Source organism: Sorex fumeus, unplaced genomic scaffold, assembly GCF_029834395.1.
Source record: "Sorex fumeus unplaced genomic scaffold, SorFum_2.1 ptg000106l, whole genome shotgun sequence".
Lineage (NCBI taxonomy): Eukaryota > Metazoa > Chordata > Mammalia > Eulipotyphla > Soricidae > Sorex > Sorex fumeus.
In genome coordinates, this window is record NW_026606163.1 from 4,729,446 (window position 1) to 4,750,980 (window position 21,535).

General features: G+C 41.2%; 1 protein-coding gene and 1 pseudogene across 2 annotated transcripts in view; one reads left to right on the plus strand and one right to left on the minus strand.

Moving 5' to 3' along the window:
- Window positions 1-8,756, minus strand: part of LOC130042598 (S-adenosylmethionine decarboxylase proenzyme-like) — a 133,021-nt pseudogene extending 124,265 nt beyond the window's left edge.
- Window positions 1-21,535, plus strand: part of FRMD3 (FERM domain containing 3) — a 299,884-nt gene that overhangs the window by 124,676 nt on the left and 153,673 nt on the right. The gene's annotated exons all lie outside the window — the stretch shown is intronic.

The following is a 21,535-nucleotide window of genomic DNA, read 5'->3' on the forward strand; positions in this document are numbered from 1 at the left end:
ACAGGATGCCTGGAGGAATATCAACATTTGCATATGGATGTATTTTGCAAAGGAAAACCACTAAACTCTAATACAACACAGAAAACCAAGGAAAAATGACCTAAGAATAAAGTCCACATTGTGAAGAGGCTAATGTAAAGTAAGGCTAATAAAGATGCATTAGATTTAGTGATTAGGAATTAGAAATCTGGTATCTATTGCTCCCTAGAGCAATTGTATTGAGACATGGTGGAAACTAGGCTGACGTTGACTGAGAAATTAGTGGAGATATTGGTGAAGACTACACTTTAATAATATTGACAAGAAAAGGAAAAAGAATGAGCAGTGGCACAATGGCTGTAAAAGGGGACAAGGAAACTTTAGGAGAGCGATCGATTCATGAGACTGAGGGATGAGAGCCAACACAGATAAAGAAGTCAAATGTTAGAGACTGGGATGCTAATAGACAGGTGAGGTAAACAAGGGTGTTACAAGGGCTCAGGTAGAGGTCCTAGGAAAGAGAGATGTGTCTGCTGGACCTGAGGGGGAAAAGGAGCAGTTGGAAGCAAGTGCAAATCAGAAGTGCAAGGGATCCATATCTGATATATTATTTCTTGATTAAACATAAAGCCTGTTATGGGGAAAGAGAAGGGTCACATAAGCTGAGACCCTGCTTGAATCCCTGGTACTATGCATTGTCCCCTGAGCACCACCAGGACCACTCCTGAACACAAAGCCACTTTACACTGTCATGTGGTCCAACCTCTTCACTGACTACAACCACCAATAAATAAATTAAGAATTAAGTGAAAAAAGAACAGGAAAATGTTGGAGAGGTAAGTCAAAAATGACTGAAACCCAATCATGAACAATTTTCTGTGTATTTAAATGTGATTCAATTGAAAGATAATTTAAAATTAGTAAGTCTTGAGGATGAACGGAGCAGCATTAGAAGGAGTCAGACATCTTGACCATGGGAAAACACTGATCCACACGACATGTGCTGTTTGCCATAGACTAAGTTTGGGCAGGAGATGCTGACTGGGCTGAATCAGGGTTGTATGTTCTTTCTGGGAGTGACACTAGCACTGGACATACAAGGCTTAACCACCTGCCAATGACTCCAGCACTTCCAGGTGTGCGCCTGACCCCCCAAAAGGTGAGAGGCTTGCTCAAAGGACTGGAACACATGCTCTGCATGAGGAAGCTACACGCTCAATTCCCAGGACCACACAGTTCCCCAAATGCCACCACGCACGACAACTGAGCAGCAAGCCAAGAGTAGCCTCTTGGGGCCCAACACCACAGTTTCTAATACAGAAGTCTGGTGTTGAGTAGTTAAACAGAGAATTTTCATTTCTAATAATCTCCTGGGCCGGAGCGATAGCACAGCGGGTAGGATGTTCGCCTTGCACACAGCCAACATGGCCGACCCGGGTTTGATTCCTTCGCCCCTCTCAGAGCCCGGCAAGCTACTGAGAGTATCTCGCCCACAAGGCAAAGCCTGGCAAGCTACCCGTGATGTATTCGATATGCCAAACACAGTAACAACAAAAGTCTCCAATGGAGGTGTTACTGGGCCTGCTCGAGCAAATCGATGAACAACGGGAGGACAGTGACAGTGACAGTGACAACAATCTCCTGGGCATACTTGTAATCTATTACTGCTATAAAAGTTCACCATAATTAAAGTGATGTCACACAAATTACTTACCTTATAGCTCTAAAATTCAAAACCATGGACCCCAGTCTCTTCAGACTGACCTGCCTGCAGGCTGCATTCTTTTCTGGGACTCTCAGGAGATCTGACTCTTTACAGCTTCTGGCATTTCTTGGCATGTGACATTTTTCTGCTTCTCCAAGGACAGTGATACTCAGTCCTTCCTTCCTTCCTTCCTTCCTTCCTTCCTTCCTTCCTTCCTTCCTTCCTTCCTTCCTCCCTCCCTCCCTCCTTCCCTTCCTTCCTTCTCTCCTTCCTTCCTCCTTCTCTCCCTCCCCCTTCCAGTTCTCTCTGTTCTGTCTCTGTCTCTCTCTTTTGTTTTTGAGCCACACCTGGTTGTGCTCAGGGTTTACTCCTGGGTCTGCACTCAGGAATCAGTCCTGGTTTTATTGATACGCAAGGGACCATATGGGGTTCTATGAATTGAACCTTGGTCCACCACATCCAAAGCAAGTCTCCTACTAACTGGGCCATCACTCTGGCCCAAAATCTCTCTGACTTGAAGACTTCGGCAATTTTCCTGGTGATCTCATCATAGGAGGCCTTACTTAAGTTCATTTAAAAGCTAACATGAAAATATGGTTCCCAAGTGATGTGAGCAGTTCAATAAATTCTATCCAGTTTCATTTCATCTATCAAATTCCTAGAAAGATTGAACATTGTGGCATCAACAATAGAACCTGGTATCAGCTCATGGATTTCATTCTCATCGGTAATATCCACTGCATTAACACTGTCTTTTGTATGAACTGGTCCGTAACTGCTGCATAAAGCTCACTCATAAGAATTTGTAGGGTTTGGGTCTGAGTGACAGTACAGCAGGTAGGACCTTTGTCTTGCACATGGGCAACATTTGGTTTGGTTCCCAACATCCCATACAGTCCCCTGAACACCACCAGCAGTACCAGCAGTCAGGATTCATACATGTCATGCATTATGCTGCTCCATTTGAGAAAAATTGCATTAAGAAGTTATTTTTTCCTGAAAATTCTGGTGTGGGTATCGTTGGTGAGTAGGCTTCATGAAATTATTATGAGAACAAGGCTTCAAATTTAGTCAAACCTAGTGTAATCCCTGGTAAATTTTAAGAGAGGAACAAGTGCTTTGAGCAAGAGGTGATGCCAGTAATTAAACCTGGGTTGGCCATGTGCAAGGCAAGTGCATTACCCACCGTATGATTTCTCCAGCCCCTTTGGTGTGACTTTTAAGAATTTGGAGTCTGACGACCAGGTCTCAGTGCACCATGTTGCCATTTTCTAATGATGTGATCTTGGCAGAATGATAATATTTTTCTGTATCTCAGTTAAATTATATAAGAAAATAAAGGAATGGTAATAATGACTTTGAAGCATTGTGATAATGATAATGACTGCTGCATCAAGCTTACTCATAAGAATTTGTAGGGTTTGGCCTCATATGATAGTACAGCAGGTAGAGCATTTGCCTTGTGCATAGTCAACCTGGGTTTGATCTTCAACATCCCATATGGTCCCCCAAACATCACCATGAGTACCAACCGTCAGAATTCATACATGCTGTACATTTGCCATCATACATAATGCTGCTCCATTTGGGAAAATTTTATCATTTTACCACGTCTTCAAGATGAAGTGTCTCTTGGAAACAAACATACTACTTGTCTGCTTTTGTCACACTTCAGATTGAAGTTGCACATCCTTCAAAAGTATGGCCCCGTTGGATCTTAGGATGGTTCAATGATCCCTAGATCTTTGGTTTGCATTGGTTTGCTGACTGGGGAATCAAACGTCTAGCAGCTTCCCGGTTCCTTTGAAAAAATGTGCAGCTTCAATCCCTGTCAGAAAATCAACTATATTAAATCTTTTCTCCCTGCTACCACTGTTGTGGATTGTTCCAGTTGTGTTTATAAAGTTCAGGTTCTTTTTTTTCTTTTGGGGGTTATAATTTTCTGTTAACTTTTATTTTTTAAGGGACTAATAAAACTTTCTTGACCTTTTGTGAGTGTGTATGTATGTATCTCTGTGTGTGTGTGTGTGTGTGTATGTGTGTGACATATCTGAGCAAAAGTTGAATGAGTCTGTTGGGAAGAGGTAGATACAGACCAGCATCTTGTGGTTTGCTCTTTCTGCATTAAAGAGCAGAGCAAGTGCTAGTTAATGTTCCCAACCATACTGTGGATGCCATGGGTGGACCTTTAAAGGCAGATTTATTGATATATAATTTATAAACCATTAAAATTACTAATTTTAAGAGTCATAAATTGTAGAAAAAATTTATATTTGTGTTATTAGCACCATAATCTTATTTTAGAGCTTTTTCATCAATGAGAAAAGAAATCTTTTGCTCATTCTCATACATTCCCTTGTCAAACCTAGATTGAGGCAACCACAATTGTATTCTCTGTCTCTGTATATTTACCTTTAGTGTGTGTGTGTGTGTGTGTGTGTGTATGTTGTGTGTGTGTGTGTGTCTGTACATGTGCGTGCACATGCACTGGCACTTTTCCAGTTGAACATAAGCACATAGCATAAAGAGTTTCAGGAAGATGGCGTCCTGGCTAGGTCCTGTTTGGACCTATTTATGTAATTTGTAGGAAGAATATTAAATTTTATGGCAGCTGCTATTGGGTAGTATAATGGATTCTGTCTAGAGAAAGAGAGAGATTGAGAGAGAGAACACTTGAGTGGGTGACCTTTCTGTTACCATTTTTTTCAGAGTTAAAGAATATTTAGTTAATTATTAGAGATCAGTGAAACCACTGTCAGAGAAACTCCAATAATATTGCTTATGTTATATTTCTGATGATATAAATAAATCACAGGAAGAAAGTAAAAAAGCTAAAGAATGATAATGCGAGAAACACAATCAGTAATGTAGTTCAGGGGTTAAAGTGCTTCATTTGCATTCTGCCAAATATGGTTTGAATATATGTATGGTTACTTGAATATGCCAAAGGGCATTCTTGAGCAGAGAGCCAGGAATAGCCTCTGAGCACATCCAGGTGTGGTCAACTTTCTGGCCCCACCATAGGTATGTGCATTTTGGTTCTACTAACTACAAGTCTGAAACAGCCATTTGGTGAGGGCAGATCAGAAACATTTTTTGTTAGATTCTCTGTTGGGTGGATATGCAAAGGGCTGAAAAGTTATATAGTTTGCTTATTTCCCTTTTTCTAAAATTCATCCCCAGTTTTATTAGAATATGAATAACAAGTTAACATTATGCATATCTAAGACATGCAAAATAAAGCATGCAATGCAAAATTTTGATAAACTGTGAAATGATTCTTATAATAAAGCTAACTCACTCATTTCTTCATGTAGTTAATGTATATAAATTGTATATGTATTTCATATACCATAATCTTCCCACTTACCTCAGCCCTAAGACTGGCAATACCACTCTACTGTGTTTCTATGAGTTTAAAAGTATCTCTATTGCCCAGATGCTCTGTCTAGACAGTCAGCTCTGTCTAGACAGCTGACATATAGGGGAAAGAGTAACATGTTAGTATCAATTGCCTTGTGTCTCCTTGTGTTTCTGTTCCCCCATATCTGTCACACCTTTGTGCATGGATTCCTGAGCAATTGTGGTAAGTATGGCTAACATCTCCTCTGGAAGAGCCTTGCTTTCACTCTGGCTTCTGTGGCTACTGATTGGTGCCTTGAACCTGTTAGACTGGTGCCCTCAACTCCATCCCACTGTGCTTGTTGCAAAGAATGAGACAACATCAATGAATGTTCAAGCACCAAGGTCACCTGGACATCCCTAGGCAAAGCTTGCTTGACTTTTTATTTAGCTCAGTATTTGCGTCTTCCAGGCTTCTTACATGTGGGACATTGTTTACGAGTAAACATATAACACTTCACTTGATCACTTGACTTCCCATTAATTGTCGATTTGCTCAATTAGGCACCAGTAACATCTCCATTTGTCCATGTCACGTGCTAGTGTAGCCCAATGGCGTCTGTTCATTCTAGGAACACAAAGAGCCTCAAACCGATCGTTCATGTTCTTGGTGAAGAAGTCTGACTCTCTGGTAGGTGGGCAGCCATGCGGTCTTTTGACATGCCATGGAATCCAGTCAGTAATGGCTCTAGTCCAGCGGTCGTTTCTAAATCTCATTACGTGACCAGCCCATCTGATTTTTGATGCCTTGGCAAATGAGACAGCGTCCCTGATTCTTGGTCGTCGATGGATGTCAGAACTCCGGATTCTTTCTCTCATTTGAGTGAAATGTGATATTCCGAGCATAGCTCTTTCAATTCCTCTTTGGGAGACTCGAATAGCGTTCTCATCCTGTTTGCGTAGGGCCCAGGTCCCTGAGGCGTATGTTAATGCTGGAAGAACAGTGGAATCAAAGAGATGTACCCAGAGCCGGAGGTTCTTCGTCCTCTTAGCTGAACATATAACAAAGGTTGGAAAACATAGATGTGGACATAGGATGATAAAGAATCAGATTTAATGTATAACTTTGAAGTATGGTAACCCTCTGTCATGCCCTAGCAGGAATTTTTCTGTTTGCCCACACACATCATTAGTATATCTAAGCGTTGTTTACCTCAGAGATCACCCTGATCTTGGGAGACGCGGGGAGGTTACTGTGGGATGATTTCCAATATGGCACCAGGAAAAACAGATGACCAGTTTTCTGTTTGACACAAAAATAGATTTCTATGCCTTAAGGCATGAGCAAAACTATCTTTTAATCTATAAAATTAGTGCACATAATGTACTGCATGGCATCCTGAAAAGATAAAATTATATTTTGGTGTGCTCATCAAATCAGCACAAAATAAACCCTTACCTTGTTAATAACTTGACTTGTTGATTTGAGTTACTTTTAGCCCACTAACCATTGGAAAAAATCTTCCAACTACAATGAAAAGTACTTTTTGTTGTTTTTATTTTCCTGCCACACATCATGATACTCCGAATTTATCTGTGCTCAGGGATCACTACTGGCAGTACTTGGGAACCGTATGTGGTACCAGGGATTCAATTGCGGTAGAGCTATGTGCAAAGCAAGTGCCTTACCTCCAGTATTATCTCTCTTGCCTGGATCATGTTTTGATTTTGAAGTGTTTTAGAAGCCTCCTTTAGTTCAGCTGCTTCTGACTGGTCCTGGTGAAAGCTGTATCACTAGCATAGAGAAGGCTTCTTTCCTGTTTGTCTCTACAGTAACCCATTTTATCCCATAGCTATTTAGTTAAAGGTGTTTGAAGAAAAGTACTCAGTGGAAACTTCTAGTAATTCTGGGAAACTTCTGGATAAGAATAAGGAGATATCACAATTAGCTGGAAGGACCAGAGATTTGGTAATAGATTTAATCTGGACTGTTGGGAGAACTTCTCAGTATTTCCCAGGTCTCAGTATTCCCAAATGTAAAACAAGATTAGTTCATAGTATCATTACCAGGCTAGATAGGATATTGCCAGTGTAGCACTGAGCATGGCTTGCAAATAGCAGATCCTGCAAATCAGTTTTTTTCCATTTCTCTGCATTCAATTGCTCCTTGCCTGAGTAGGGCTGGCACAATCAGGTGTTCCAGTAATTTTCAAATGAGGACGAAAACTATCCACAGGGACTGCAAACTAGTCTTAAAAATCTGAACTTTTAGAACATTAACTGAAATTATTAAGGATGCCCCCATCTTACCTGTTCCAAAATGGCTCTGTTAAAAGTCTGGAAAGGGAATTGCTGGAAGCTTTTGGCACAGATGGGACTTGACTGTTATAGACTGGTCCCTGATGGAAGGCGATATTATAGCTTTACATCAAAGTGAGATGAGGCTTTTCACAACTTTGGAGACATTTCAGGGTGGAGTTGTGCCATTAAGAAACATGTTTTTCAAATACCTTGGGACCATGTACAAGGTACCATTTGCCTCTGGAATATAGGGACATATAAGCAACTGTTACTAAGCAACTCACCATTCTGGACTGGCCTGGCCTCATTATTCTGCATGTGTTGGAGGGAAAGAAAATATGTTGTTTTTCAACAGTGCGTTTAGAGATTCCCAATCCTTTCATTTGTGAAAGAAAATACGCTGTTATTATCTTCCAAGGTGAATGTGAGGACTGAACGGACAAATATATGTAACTTGCTTATCACGGTGCCTGAGCCATGCTAAATTCTTAAAAATGCTCACTCCCATGAAAGCTGTGTATGATTGTATATGAGAACGTTGTTGAAATTTTCTTAGTGTAGTCTTACAAAGTTATTTTTGCATCGTTTTGTTTATTTTCATTTATTTTTGTCTCCTCTTATTTGTTCTTATTTTTCTATTTCTTCCTCCTTCTTGTGTGTTGTTGGTAATAGAACTCAAGTATATGTTTTACAGTTGAGCTACATTCCTGACTCCATGTTCACTCTTTTCTGAAATAACACAGATAAAAACTGCTAGAGGGTTTCCTCTTCTTCTCCACCACCACCTGGGCAGATGCCTGGTGAAAAGAAAAGTATCTTCTAGAATACAACTGGGAGCTTAATAAGCAGTGTTGTGTTGGATGGAGAGATGGCTGGGAAGGAATGTGCAGACTTAGGGTAGTGAGAGTTGGGTGACTGAGCCAGGAAGTCACCAGGTTAAGACCAGGCATTTAATTTCACATGACTGGCTGAAGCGATAGCACAGCGGTAGGGCGTTTGCCTTGCATGCAGCCAACATGGCCAACCCGAGTTCGAGTCCTCCACCCCTCTCAGAGAGCCCGGCAAGCTACCAAGAGTATCTCGCCCGCACGGCAGAGCCTGGCAAGCTCCCCGTGATGTACTCGATATGCCAAACACAGTAACAACAAAGTCTCCAATGGAGACGTTACTGGGCCCGCTCGAGCAAATCGATGAACAACGGGAGGACAGTGACAGTGACAGTGACCGGTTATGATGGATATTGCATGCAGCGTTTTTTGAAGGGGGCACACCCAGTTGTGCTCAAGGGCTATTCCTGACTTAGTGCTCTGGAAACCATGGGCCACCAGCAATTGAGTCTGGGATGCCGGCATCCAACGTACATGCGTCAACCCTTAGAGTTATCTCCCTGGTTCTGGATATTGCACATGTTTAAAATACCTGATACCATGATCGCGCTGGGCAAGATCTGAGTGTTAAAAGTAGGTAAAGGGATGTTCTTGATAACCTTTCAGCATCCATATTGCAAACCACAATGCCAAAAATGAGAGAGAGAGAGAGAGAGAGAGAGAGAGAGAGAGGGAGTTAGAGAGAGAGAAAGAGAGAGAGAAGGAAAGCACCTGCCATAGAGGCAGGCAGGGGTTGGGGGGGTGGATGATGGGAGGGAACCTGGGGACACTTGTGCTGGGAAATGTACACTGATTGAGGGATGGGTGTTGGCATACTGTATGACTTAAATCCAATCGTGAACAGCTTTGTCAGGGTCTGTGTCACAGTGATTCAATAAAAAAAGTTTAAGAATAAGTAAATAAATAAGTAATAAAATACCTGTTGCCATCTTCATGGCCTTTTGGATCAGTTTTGCACTCCCATTTTTCACTCTTTTCTGGGAGCCTGAGAAATAAGCCAGGTGCTAGGCCTGCAGATGCGTAAGGGTTTTTTTTTTTTCTAATTGTGGTGTGACCTACATGGAATTGATTCTGGGGGGAACTAAAGGGAGTGAGTAATTCATCTCATATTCTTGGAGCTGTCTTGGGATAGTTTCAGGATAACAGATAGAATATTTGTGTTGATTCTGGCTGAGTCTCTTTCATCTACCTTTTCCATTTTCCACCATGGGATAAAAAAATTCATCTCCAATTGATCTCTGGGTCAATCTCTTTGTCCTTTTTGCACTTTAATGGTTGATTTTCCAATTCTGTTGCTGTAGTATAGTGTAGATAGTGCCCTAGGCTAGGGTTAGAGTTAGTAGCCAGAGTTAGGGCAAGGGAAGTTTAATTTTATACGAATCATTATGATGGAAATTCATAAACAATGAGGGCTCAGAGTCAGTCTTCACTGATGAGTCAAGGTGGAAGGAATGAAAAGTTGCATCTGACCAATATCATAACCAAGAATGTTAGTCTCCAGACACATGCTGAAAGGGGTTGAATGGAGTTTTAATTCTCAACATAATTTTGATTCCAATCCCCTATCCTAAGTGCTTGGAAATTCATCTGTTTTTCCTAAGCTTTCCTCTCCTTGGGCAGGTGTGTTCATCTTTGCTTATATGTCCATAATAGCCCATCCTTTGATTTCAGTGAATATTCTTGGGCATGGCAGCCTAGTGAGGTCAGAAAGTGTGTTTATAATTTTTTTCAACATATACAGGACTGTTTCATCTTTAACATCTTTCTCCAAAACACTGAACCATCCAAGTATTTATAGCTTGTCCCCTTATTTTTAAAACTGGAGAATTTTTCCCCCTGTGAAATATTAAAGAAACATTAATTCTTTGATACTCCTCCATTTAAAAGAAAAATCTAATTTTCTTTTTTTCATGGCGATTAAATAAAATAAATTTTTATTTATGTTTTAAAATTTTTTTTTAGTGAAACACCATGACGTACAGTTGTAGACTTATAAATTTTTGTGCTTGGATTTCAATTATACAATGATCAAATACCCATCCCTCCACCAGTGCCCATTTTCTACCACCGTAGGTCACAGTATCCCTCCCACCCCCCATCCCTCATCCCACACTGCCTCTGTGGTAGGGCATTCCCCCTTGTTCTCTCTCTCTTCTTTTGGGTCCTGTGTTTTGCAAGAGAGGCATTGAGTAGCAATCATGTTTGGTCTAGAGTCTACTTTCAGCATGCTTCGCCCATCCTGGGAGGATCCTCCCAACACCCTTTATTTGGTGCTCCCTTCTCTATTTGAGCTCCCTTTTCCCTTTTCCAAGCCATGGAGCAAACCTCCTGGTACTAATCTTGGCCACTCTTGGATTTAGTCTCCTATTTTGTTACTTTATGTTCCCCAGATAAATGCAATCTTTCTATGTCTATCCCTCTCTTTCTGACTCATTTCATGAAAAATCTAATTTTCTTGAATATGGACTGACCTTGAAGACTTGCTTGTAACCAATAGAACACAACCCATCAAAAGCAACTCCCACCTGGGCCTTCGGGGCTGCTCCTGCTGGGGACTAGTGGCTGCCAATGACATCTGACGCCACTGAGGCTGTTAATGCCATAAGGAAATTAAGCATCCATATGGAAAATTGTATGGAGTGAAAGAGGAAAAATAGAGGGAGGGAAGTGGGGAGAGTAAGAAGAATAGAGGTTGGGGAGACAGGGAGGCCCCATTTGTCTTCAGATACTCAGCCTGACCTGTTTGAGGCACTATGCATTCAAGTAAGGAATATTCAGACATTGCCCAGCCCCAGGGACTGTCACAAGAAATCGTAGCTGAAGCAAATTCTACAAAATATTAACTATTGCTATATTTTGGCACTTCAGATAAAAGGTATTTATCTAATATGGGCCAAAATATCCACACTGAAATCTTATTTCAACCATATTGTACCTAGAAAGCTAAACTCAAATAATTTTCTAACCTACGTGGGAAAATAACCTATATTTTTGGCCAAATGGTGGTGTAAATAATTGTTTAATGAGGAGAAAGGAGGTTCTTTCTTTAAAAAAAAATTGAAATGGAAAAGTAAAACCTAAATATTTATTTATTGTCACCAGATAATTAAAAAAAATTCTCCAAATTTAAGAGTTATGATTCTAACTAACACTGCAATAACCAAAGTGAAATTCAACTGTCTGGCTCTACCTTTAGAGATTTTTACCTAAAATGATGTCGAAACAAAATTTTAAAAAGGGAATTTGCAAGCCTGCTGCCTGCCAGACATTTGGACTAACCAATTTCTATGAGAGAGAATCTTTTCCTACCCAGGCCTACAATGCACGTTTATATTCTATATAAATGCTGAGAAGGGGTCCATCAACAGAATAACAGCTCTTTTTTTTTTTTTTTTTGCTTTTTGGTCACACCTGGCGATGCTCAGGGGGTTACTCCTGGCTCATGCACTCAGGAATTGCTCCTGGCGGTGCTCGGGGGACCATATGGGATGCTGGGAATCGAACCTGTGTCGGCCATGTTGGCTGCGTGCAAGGCAAACGCCCTACCAGCTGTGCTATCGCTCCAGCCCCTAGGAGCTCTTTTTTATTTCTCTATTTTAACAAGTGGAAAGAGAAGCTATACCCATTAAACATAAAACTTAATTCTTAATAAAGAATCATACTGTTTTCAGAAACATTAGGATAGAAAAGGGAATTGTGTATCTCAGGTGGTGGAAATATGTCACATCATGACTCAGATGGGAACACTAAAAATCATGTTTTAATACTGTGCAATACAGTAGTGGATGGGAACCTCCTTTCCAATAACTGAGGATATTTGTGAGATACAACCTCAAAGAAGCCGTTCTTTAGTGCAGACAGAGATAAACCATACGAATCCTCAAACTCCCTAACAGAGTTGTAAATCAGCATTCCATAATGTTTTTTATCTGAAAGAATCAAGTAAGGCAATACAGCAAAAGAGTTCATATAAATATATACACCAGCCTGATATTTGGGTGACAGAGACTCCCATATGGTATGAGTCAAATGAGAGGAAATTGTATTTACTAGCATTTCCCAGAGTAGATTTCCTTTCCTACCCACAAATGCTTATTTGTTGTTTGCAACAGATTTTAACACAATTTTCCCCCTTAAATTTCTAAATAGCCTCTATTTTACTTAACCTGTTTTTTTTCTAGATTCAGCATTGAAAAATAATTCAGTTTTTAAATTCCTCAAGATGAAAATCACACTGTGGCACTGTCCTCCTGTTGTTCATCGATTTGCTTGAGCGGGCACCAGTAACATCTCCTTTGTGAGACTTGTTACTGTTTTTGGCATATAAAATATGCCACAGGGAGGTTGCCAGGCTCTGGCGTGCGGCCAGGATACTCTTGGTAGCTTGCCGGACTCTCCGAGAGGAACGGAAGAATCAAACTCAGGTCGGCGCCTTGCAAGGCAAACGCCCTACCCACGGTGCTTTCGCTCCAGTCGTTTTAATAATTCAATTTCTAGGGATTCTCACAGATTGCCAGTGAGAATACAAATTAGTATCACGTCCCAAACAAATTTGCTAATATGTTATAAAAAGCCTCATAATTTTTCCCCCAACAACTTTAGGTTTCAATCTAAATCAATTTTTTCTTATATGTTCAGTGTGTGTACATGGGTGAGGTCCCGAGTTTGATCTCTGATACTACCTGCCCTTCCCATATCCTGGGGGTGTAGCCCTGAGAAGCAGTGTGGCACTTTCAGGGCTGGAAAGATGGCTTGAAGAACTGAGCACATGTTTTGTATGGGTTGGTATACTTTTCAGCATGGCACTGCATAGTTTCCTGAGCACTGCCACGAGTGACTCCTGAGAACTGAGCTAGGAGTATTCAAGGGTAGACCTCAAGTTGAATGCCTCGGTACTTCTCTCGAACTGTTGGGTATGATCCCCTGACTACCGTATGTTATATTATTATATTATATATAATTTATATAAATTTATAAATATATATAAAAACTTCATTAAAGAAAATAACACATATATAATTGATATAAAATACCAAAGAAATGCCAGTTTGGGTTCTTTTATTTGTTTATTTTGGGCTTTTGTGCCATACCTGGCTGTACTCAGGGCTTGTTCCTGGCTCTGCTCTCAGGCATCACTCCTGGCGGTGCTTAGGGGACCATATAGGCCGCCAAGGTCAGCTACATGCAAGGCAAGGTTTCTACCTGCTGTTTCATATCTTTGACCCTATTTTATTTTCTTATAAAATTCTTTTTTTAAAATTTTTATTAGTGAAACACCATGAGGTACAGTTGTAGACTTACAATTTTTTGTGCTTGGGTTTCAGTTATACAATGATTGAGTATCATCCCTCCACCAGTGCCCATTCCCCACTTCCAATGCTCCCAGCATCCCTCCCACCCCCCAACCCCCTGTCCCACCCCACCCCTGTGGAAGGGCATTCCCTTTGGTCTCTCTCTCCTTTTGGGTGCTGTGGTTTGCAAAAGAGGCATTGAGTGGCAATCATGTTCCGTCTATAGTCTACTTTTAGCATGCATCTCTCATCCTGGGAGGGTCCTCCCAACACCCTTTACTTGGTGCTCCCCTCTCTATCTGAGCTGCCTTCTCCCCCAGCATGTGTGGCTGGCCTCCAAGTCATGGAGTGAACCTCCTGGTACTTTTCTTGGCTATTCTTGGGTGTTAGTCTCTCATTTTGTTACTTTATATTCCCCAGATGAATGCAATCTTTCTATGATTGACCCTATTTTTTGATGTTTAAATTATGAAGAATATAAACAATTTTTATGTCTCTTATTTAAAGAAAAGTCATGTGTTTACTACAAAAACATTAATTTGAAATGAGGGGAAAGAGAATGTATTTCTACCAAATTGAGTGCATTTATAGAAATGAGACTTGATCACTTGATCACTTGACATCCCGTTACTCATCGATTTGCTCAAGCGGGCACCAGTAACATCTCCATTCGTCCCTGTCATGTGCTAGTGTAGCCCAATGGCATCTGTTCATTCTAGGAACACGAAGAGCCTCAAACCGATTGTTCAGGGTCATGACAAAGAAGTCTGACAATCTCATAGGTGGGCGGCCATGCGACCTTTTGACGTCCTGTGGAATCCAGTTGGTAATGGCTCTAGTCCAGTGGTCATTTGCAAATCTCATTACGTGTCCAGCCCATCAGATTTTTGATGCCTTGGCAACGAGAGAGTGTCCCTGATTCTTGATCAGAACTCCGGATTCTTTCTCTCACTTGAGTGAAGCGTGATACTCCAAGCATAGCTCTATCAATTCCTCTTTGGGAAACCCAAATAGTGTTCTCATCCTGTTTGCTTTCCATTGTCCTTAGAGAGAAGTTTCTAACCCTAAGCTGATGACTGAAATTTCATGGTAACCTTTTTGTTGTTGTTGTTGTTTTGGAGTAACACCTGCCTGTTCTCAGGGGATACTCCTGACTCTGCATTCAGGGATCACTTCTGGTGGGGTCCAGAGGGACATATAGGATTCCAGGGATAAAATTCAGGATAGTTGCTTGAAGGTGAACACCCAACCTGTTGTACCTACTGCTCTGGCCCCTATGATCGGTCTTTCAGAGAAAAAAACAAATCATGGAGTAATGAAATGCTCCCTGCTTCTTTGAACCTAAATAGAAGCCTAGGGCAAAAGCAGAGAAGGTAGCAAATACAAAATTGTTGCAAGATATGCTCATTGTCAAGAACCCTCCAACGCGGTACAAGTCTGGTAATATGGACTCCTGTGGTGTTGAACAATGCAAACTAATTGAGCAGTAAGTCAAGCTGTGGAAACCAAGCAAAGATCTAAAAACGCAAGAGAAGGCTGAAAGACTGAAGCCCAGAAGATGCCTGATACTTTGTCACCCTTTTTCTAAGCACCTGCAGCTGACAGGCGTGAAGGACAATACACATCTCTGGTAAAGCAGTTGTGATAGAGCTGGGGAAGGGTGACACAAAATGCCGAAAGGGGCAGTGGCCACTTGGCTAGTGTATGCCTGAAGGTCTCTTGCTGGAACAGACTCATAAAGAACAACCAGACAAGGTCTCTGTGTAGGGTGGGAAACCATTTTTTCCTGCCATGGGCTATTTGAATATTCATGACATCACTTGAGGCTCATATATTATGAGATGGAGGGACATGGGCAGTCAAGTAGGATACCGTCCTGTGTCTTTTTTCTCATATACTCAGACCAAACCACGTGATTTTGTGGGTGCCCACAGTCTGTGGGCTGCACATTCTCCACCCATGGACTATAGCTGGAACAGATCATGAATAGACTAGTATTGTACTCAGGGTTTTTGCTTTGTTTTGTTTTGCTTTTTGAGGGAAAGCACACCCAGCAATGCCCAGGGATTGCTACTAGCTCTGCTCAGGAATTATTCCTGGCAGTGATTGGGGGGACCATATGGGATGCTGGGGATTGAATACAGGTCAGTCAAGTGGAAGGCAGACACCCTACCCACTGTACTCTCTCTCCAGTCCCATAGTCCATTTAGTTTTAAGAAAGTCTATTGCAGATTTGCTAAAGAAATCACAACCGGGGAATGCCCTGCCACAGAGGCTGGGTGGATGGGGGGGGAGGGGGATGGGAGGGATACTGGGATCAGTGGTGGTGGAAAATGGGCACTGGTGGAGGGATGGGTACTCGAACATTGTATAATTGAAACCCAGGCACAAAAATTTGTAAGTCTACAACTGTACCTCATGGTGTTTCACTAATTAAAAAAAAGAAATCACAACCCACCTCCCCCAAAAATGTCCAAGTCAAGGGTTCTGAGATGAAAGTGCACCTAATTCTCTGAGAATCCTTAAAGTAGACACTGCAGGAGGCCCTTAGTCCTGTTGTGATTCAATAGTCTGGACAATACCAGTGTCTGTCACCATGCATAGTAATGCTATCAGTTCCTGAGGCCTCCCTGAGGATATTATTTTGTGGAAATCTATAATCCCTCCCTCTCAATCCCACAGTCATTGTGAGAGTGATTGGATGGGAAGAAAACTCTACAGGAGTTTTATTTTGTTTTGTTGGGTTCTCAAATCGATAGTCCTTTCCAAAGATCCTCTCAGAGGAACCATGAAAGATGAGCTAAAAGGAGACACTCTTAGTAATAAAAATCAATTGCTGCCAGGGGCTGAGCTTACTCCCTTCCTTGCAAGCTTGAAAACAGTGAGGAGGAGTCATCCCTGGCACTGCCCACTTGCGAGAAGGTGGTCTGAGCAGGTCTGCTCTTGGTGTTTCCAGTACGTTGTAACCAAGGTGGTGTGAGCACCACAACTAAAGTGGGTGATCCTGGCAAGCCCTGATGAACACAGCACCCAAGTGTGAGCTGCCTCCCTTCACCACAGAAACAACAACAAATGGAAAGGAAGGAGAGAAGAAAATCAATTGCCCTCAGATACACTGACGAAGCATTGAAAACTTGCCATGTCCAGACAGTGCAATAGTGATTGGTGTATAGTATTTTCTGTCCTCCTCCATGACATATGGGGATTTTTATAGCAACCAAGCTCTTTTTCTAGCATTACCAATAGATACACATCACATCCTTTTGTATAAGTTTGCAAAAACCATGAGAAGCCCGGTTAAGCCTGAGCAAAAGGCCTCTGTGTCTCTGTGTCCTGGCTCTTAGAACTGAATGATGCTGAAATGCCTCAGTCCTGGGAATTATGAAGGTGTTTTTAAGTGCAAATTTTAATTAGGAACATATATAATTAGGAATAGTATATATGGAAGTTTGGGAGCAGGAAAGATAGATTATAGGACATTTCATTAGATTTCTACCCTGGACTGATTATCACTCCCCTATCTAAGAAAAACACCTAGTTTATTCAAAAATTGACTTCTTTTTGGAGCCAGGGAATATGGCTTAAGAGGTAGAACAGTCACTTAGCATGAGTGTGACACAGAATTCCCTCCAGGCATCATATGCAAATCATTCTCCAAAACCCCAGCATTACTGAGCAGTTTGTTAAAAAAAAAAAAAAAAACAAAAAAAAAAAAAAACTACTCTTTCCTCCACTTTGTCCTTTAAGCTTGAAAGAAACTGACTCTTGCACCAATTCTAGAGTAGTACATGATTAATCAAAAGGAAGCCCCTTCCCTTCTCCAGGGAAAACTTAGTTCAGGAACTCAACCCAAAACCAACCAGGACGCGGCATTCTCTAGAAAAATGAAGTCAGTTCAGAAATGTAAAAGGGAAAAAAAATCAATGGAATTGCATTAAGAATGCAGTATTTGCATTGATAAATTCAAAACAATTCTGTGTTGTTTTGGGGGCCATGCCTGCCTTTGTTTAGGTTTTCTCCTTGCTCTGTGTACAAGGATCACTCCTAGGTGGTGCTTAGGAAGCCATATGGGATTCTGGGGATTGAACACAGGCTGGCCTCGTGCAAGGCAAGCACCTTGCCTGCTGTACAGTATTTCCAACCTCCCAAAGCAGTTTTTGTGGGAAAACATGTCTATCCCCTACCCACCTACCCCTAGTTTATTTTTGGGATTAGAACATACAGACTTGTACTCAAGACTAATACTGAAGCAAAAAGCTAGAAGAAAGTGTAGTTGAGAAAACCACTATCAATGCCATGGTGTTTACGTCCATTTTAAAGCTTAGGTTTCTGCAAACCTTTGGAAAGTTTAGGAATTCTAGAAATCTAAGTTTGCTTGTGTACTATATGTTTTTCTAATTTTCTTTCCTACTACCTTGAGTAAGTATCTCTGCGAACGTCTCAGTGTGTGTGTGTGTGTGTGTGTGTGTGTGTGTGTGTGTGTGTGGTAAAGGGGTGTGTACGCAGGAAGGGGGGATAAGAGTAGGGTAGGAGCTAGAATATAATAGAATTTCTGTAGAGGGTAAGACACTGACTCTATAAAATGAAACAAATTGATAATTTTCCTTGCTTGTAGTTTTTTTATGGCTATTAGAAATTAGCAACTGATAATACATGATAAACTTAATTTATGGGGGATGACATACCCAGTGATGTTCAGGATTTGCTCCTGGCTCTGTGCTCAAGGATCACAGTGGTGTTCAGGGGACCATATATGGTTTGGCGATTGCTCCTGGGTCACCTATGTGCAAGGCAAGCACCTTCCCTGTGTACTGTCACTTTGGCCCCTATTTAAATTTTTTAAAAATTTTGTTTATTTGGGTTTGGGGCAACATCCAGCATTTTTCAAGGCTTACTCATGGCTCTGTGCTCAGAGATCACTTCTGGAAGTGCTCATGGAACCAGATGAGGTGCCAGGGATTGAACTGGAGTGAATTGCATGCAGAGCAAGTGCATTAACCCTTGTCCTGTATCTCTAGCCCTGATAGACAACACATAATATCTGCACATATGACAAAATGCCTACCACAATAAAGTTAATCACACACCTACCACCTCACATAATTATTTTGCTTGTACACTGTTAAGAACTTCAAAAAAATTCTCTTCTAGGAGGTGGGGGAGATAGTGCAGTGGAAAGGGCCCAGTTTCGTTTCCCAGTGCCACAAATGGTCCACCAAATCCCACCAGCTGTGATCCCTGAGGACAAACAGGCTTGGACCAAACAATCAAATAGACAGACAAACAAAAAACTCTCAAACTACAGCAACAACTGTAGTACAGTACAACTCTCTCCTAGCAACTTTCCAGTGTACAGTACAGTACCATTAGTTATGGTCACCAGGTTGTATATTAGGTCTCCAGAATTTATTCCTCTTGTAACTGGGAGTTTGTTTCCTTTGATCACCTTCACAAATTTCCTCTATCCCCATTCCCACCCCACCACTCCTCCCCAACTCCCACTCCCCATTCCTAAGCTATTGTCCAGCTCAGTATAGCTAAGTAGAACTGTCGGGATCAGGAGAGTGTATGTACTAGTCATGCAGTCCAGCTCCTCCCCAGCATATGTGTCAACTCAAAGACTCCATCAACTCTGCTCACCCTCACTGCAGGCCCTGGCTGGTTGGAGTGGGGAAAGTGCTCTTTCTAACCAATGCTGCCCCTTCCTCCCCTATCATTCATCACGCAGGGCCCCAGCTAATTTCCTTGAATGCAGTAAGTCCTGTGAACCATCGCCAAAGCTGACACTGTCCTTCTGCTTTGATAGTGTGGACAATTCAGAATTGCCAAAGCTTAGGCCTTAGAGGGAATCTCATCATCCTCAGGCCCAGCCCACTGGTGCTCCTCTGGCATCTGGAGGCCCATAATGCTCAGTGACAATGGGCATCACTGGTTCACAGCGGGTAGGGTGTTCGCCTTACAAGCGGCCAACATAGCCGACCCGAGTTCGATTCCTCCGCCCCTCTCAGAGAGCCCGGCAAGCTACCAAGAGTATTCGATATGCCAGACACAGTAACAACAAAGTCTCCAATGGAGACGTTACTGGGTCCGCTAGAGCAAATCGACGATCAACGGGAGGGACTTTATGATATGCTCTTACCTTTTGCTTTTCTTTGTTATTGGATGAAAAGCAATGGAACTTAAAGATAATTAAAGAACAACTTGAATTCTGGTTTGTGAGACTTAGGGATGCTTCTAGCTGTTGGCCAGTAGTCTGTATACAGTAGTCTGTATAGTTCCTTCAGAGAGTAAACCATGCCCTGATGATGAAGAAGAGAAATATATTATACTGATAACAAACTAAAACCCATAGAAAAGATTTTAAAAAAACATATATGTACAAAATCTTTTTTAAAAATTTCAAATTCTGAGTGCATGGTTAGTTGGAGGAGGTCCATGTTTAGTGTACCAGGACCAAATGTTCCCACTGACCCCAAAGTCCCATTACTGATGAGTGGAGGCTAGAAGTTTCAAAACCCAAAATGAAAATGAGCAAGCAAAAATAACATCTCTTGCAGATATCTACATTTAGTATGTTAGCCTTTATGTATGTATTGAGTCCATATGCATATTTAATATATGTAAATGCTTATTTGCCAACATGCGCATATAAATAATAATTTTATCAATATTTCTCACCCAATCTTATTTTATGCTGCATCTTAATTATTTTTTTGTATTCCTCCTTTTTAAAAAATATTACTGTACTTTAGGTAATGTGGATACAATAGTGTTCCTTATTTGCTTATTTTACAGTGAATTCCTAAAGAAGTTCTCACTTTAAACTTATTTCTGAGCAAGTATGTCTGTGTATTATTATGTATTTATACAGTGTCATACCTTCTGTGCTGTATATTGCCTAACAATAGACCAAAATGTTCTTTGTAGAAAGGGTCCAGTATGTAAACAGCCGGTAGATAGCATCTGGTATTTCCCTTCCATCAGCAGGCTCCCTTCTGCTGCGAAGAGGGTCTTGGGAAGAAGGCAGAGGATATTTAAAGAAGAAAACTGGTTAGTAATAGCTGATAATAGCAATAAATGCATCAGTCATTCTCTAGAATTTTAGTTTCATTTCATAAAATTACAAAACACCCTTGCTGTGTAGTCAGAAGAGATGTAAATATAACCGAGATGTTTTTTCTTCCTTTGTGACTAATCACTTGAAGAAAGAGGGAGGTGTGATAGTTGGGAAATCCAGCCTACGTCTCTCAGTCTTTAAATATTTGTGATAAATTGTTCTTGTGTGTGTATGTGTGTATACTTGCAGGAATCCCCCCAACATACACAGAAAGTTGTTTCAGAGTTTCAGGACTGTGTTCCACAAGACTGCTAATGTCTATTGATGTAGGAATCTTCTAGAATGACACTATTGAAGCCAAGTATTGTGCCTTCACAAAGTGGAAACTGGCCATTTGCCAGAATAAGGTCAGCCTTTGCTAGAATAATGTGTAGGGTTTGAGAAAGAGAGAAAAAAAAGGCAACTTGGAAGAGTTTAGGAATGGAGGTGGGTGGAAATCAGACATTTCTGGAAGGTCATCCACCCAAATCAGTCTGATGCTAGTGTTATTGGAAGGAGTGAATGACACAATCTGTATGATTCTTAGCTGGTCTTGTGTATAGTTAGCACTGAATTATTTATATCTATTATTTATATTATGATCGGCAGAGTCTGGCAAACTCCCCGTGGCATACCCAATATGCCAAATACCAGTAACTATGAAGGGTCTCATTCTCCTAACTCCGAAAGAGCCTTGAATATGGCACTTTTTAAAAAAAAAAAATCTCAGGGCTAGGACGAAGAGACGTTACTGGGGCCTGCTTGAGGCAATCGACGAATAACAGGATGGTTGTGATTGTGTGATTTTGTGATATTATGATCATGACATTTGTCATATTATTATACTGAATTATAATTTCCTGCGAGCGACCACGTCAATACCTGAATAAGCCAAAGTTGAGCACAGTTGGAATGGGCTACCATGTTATTCAGT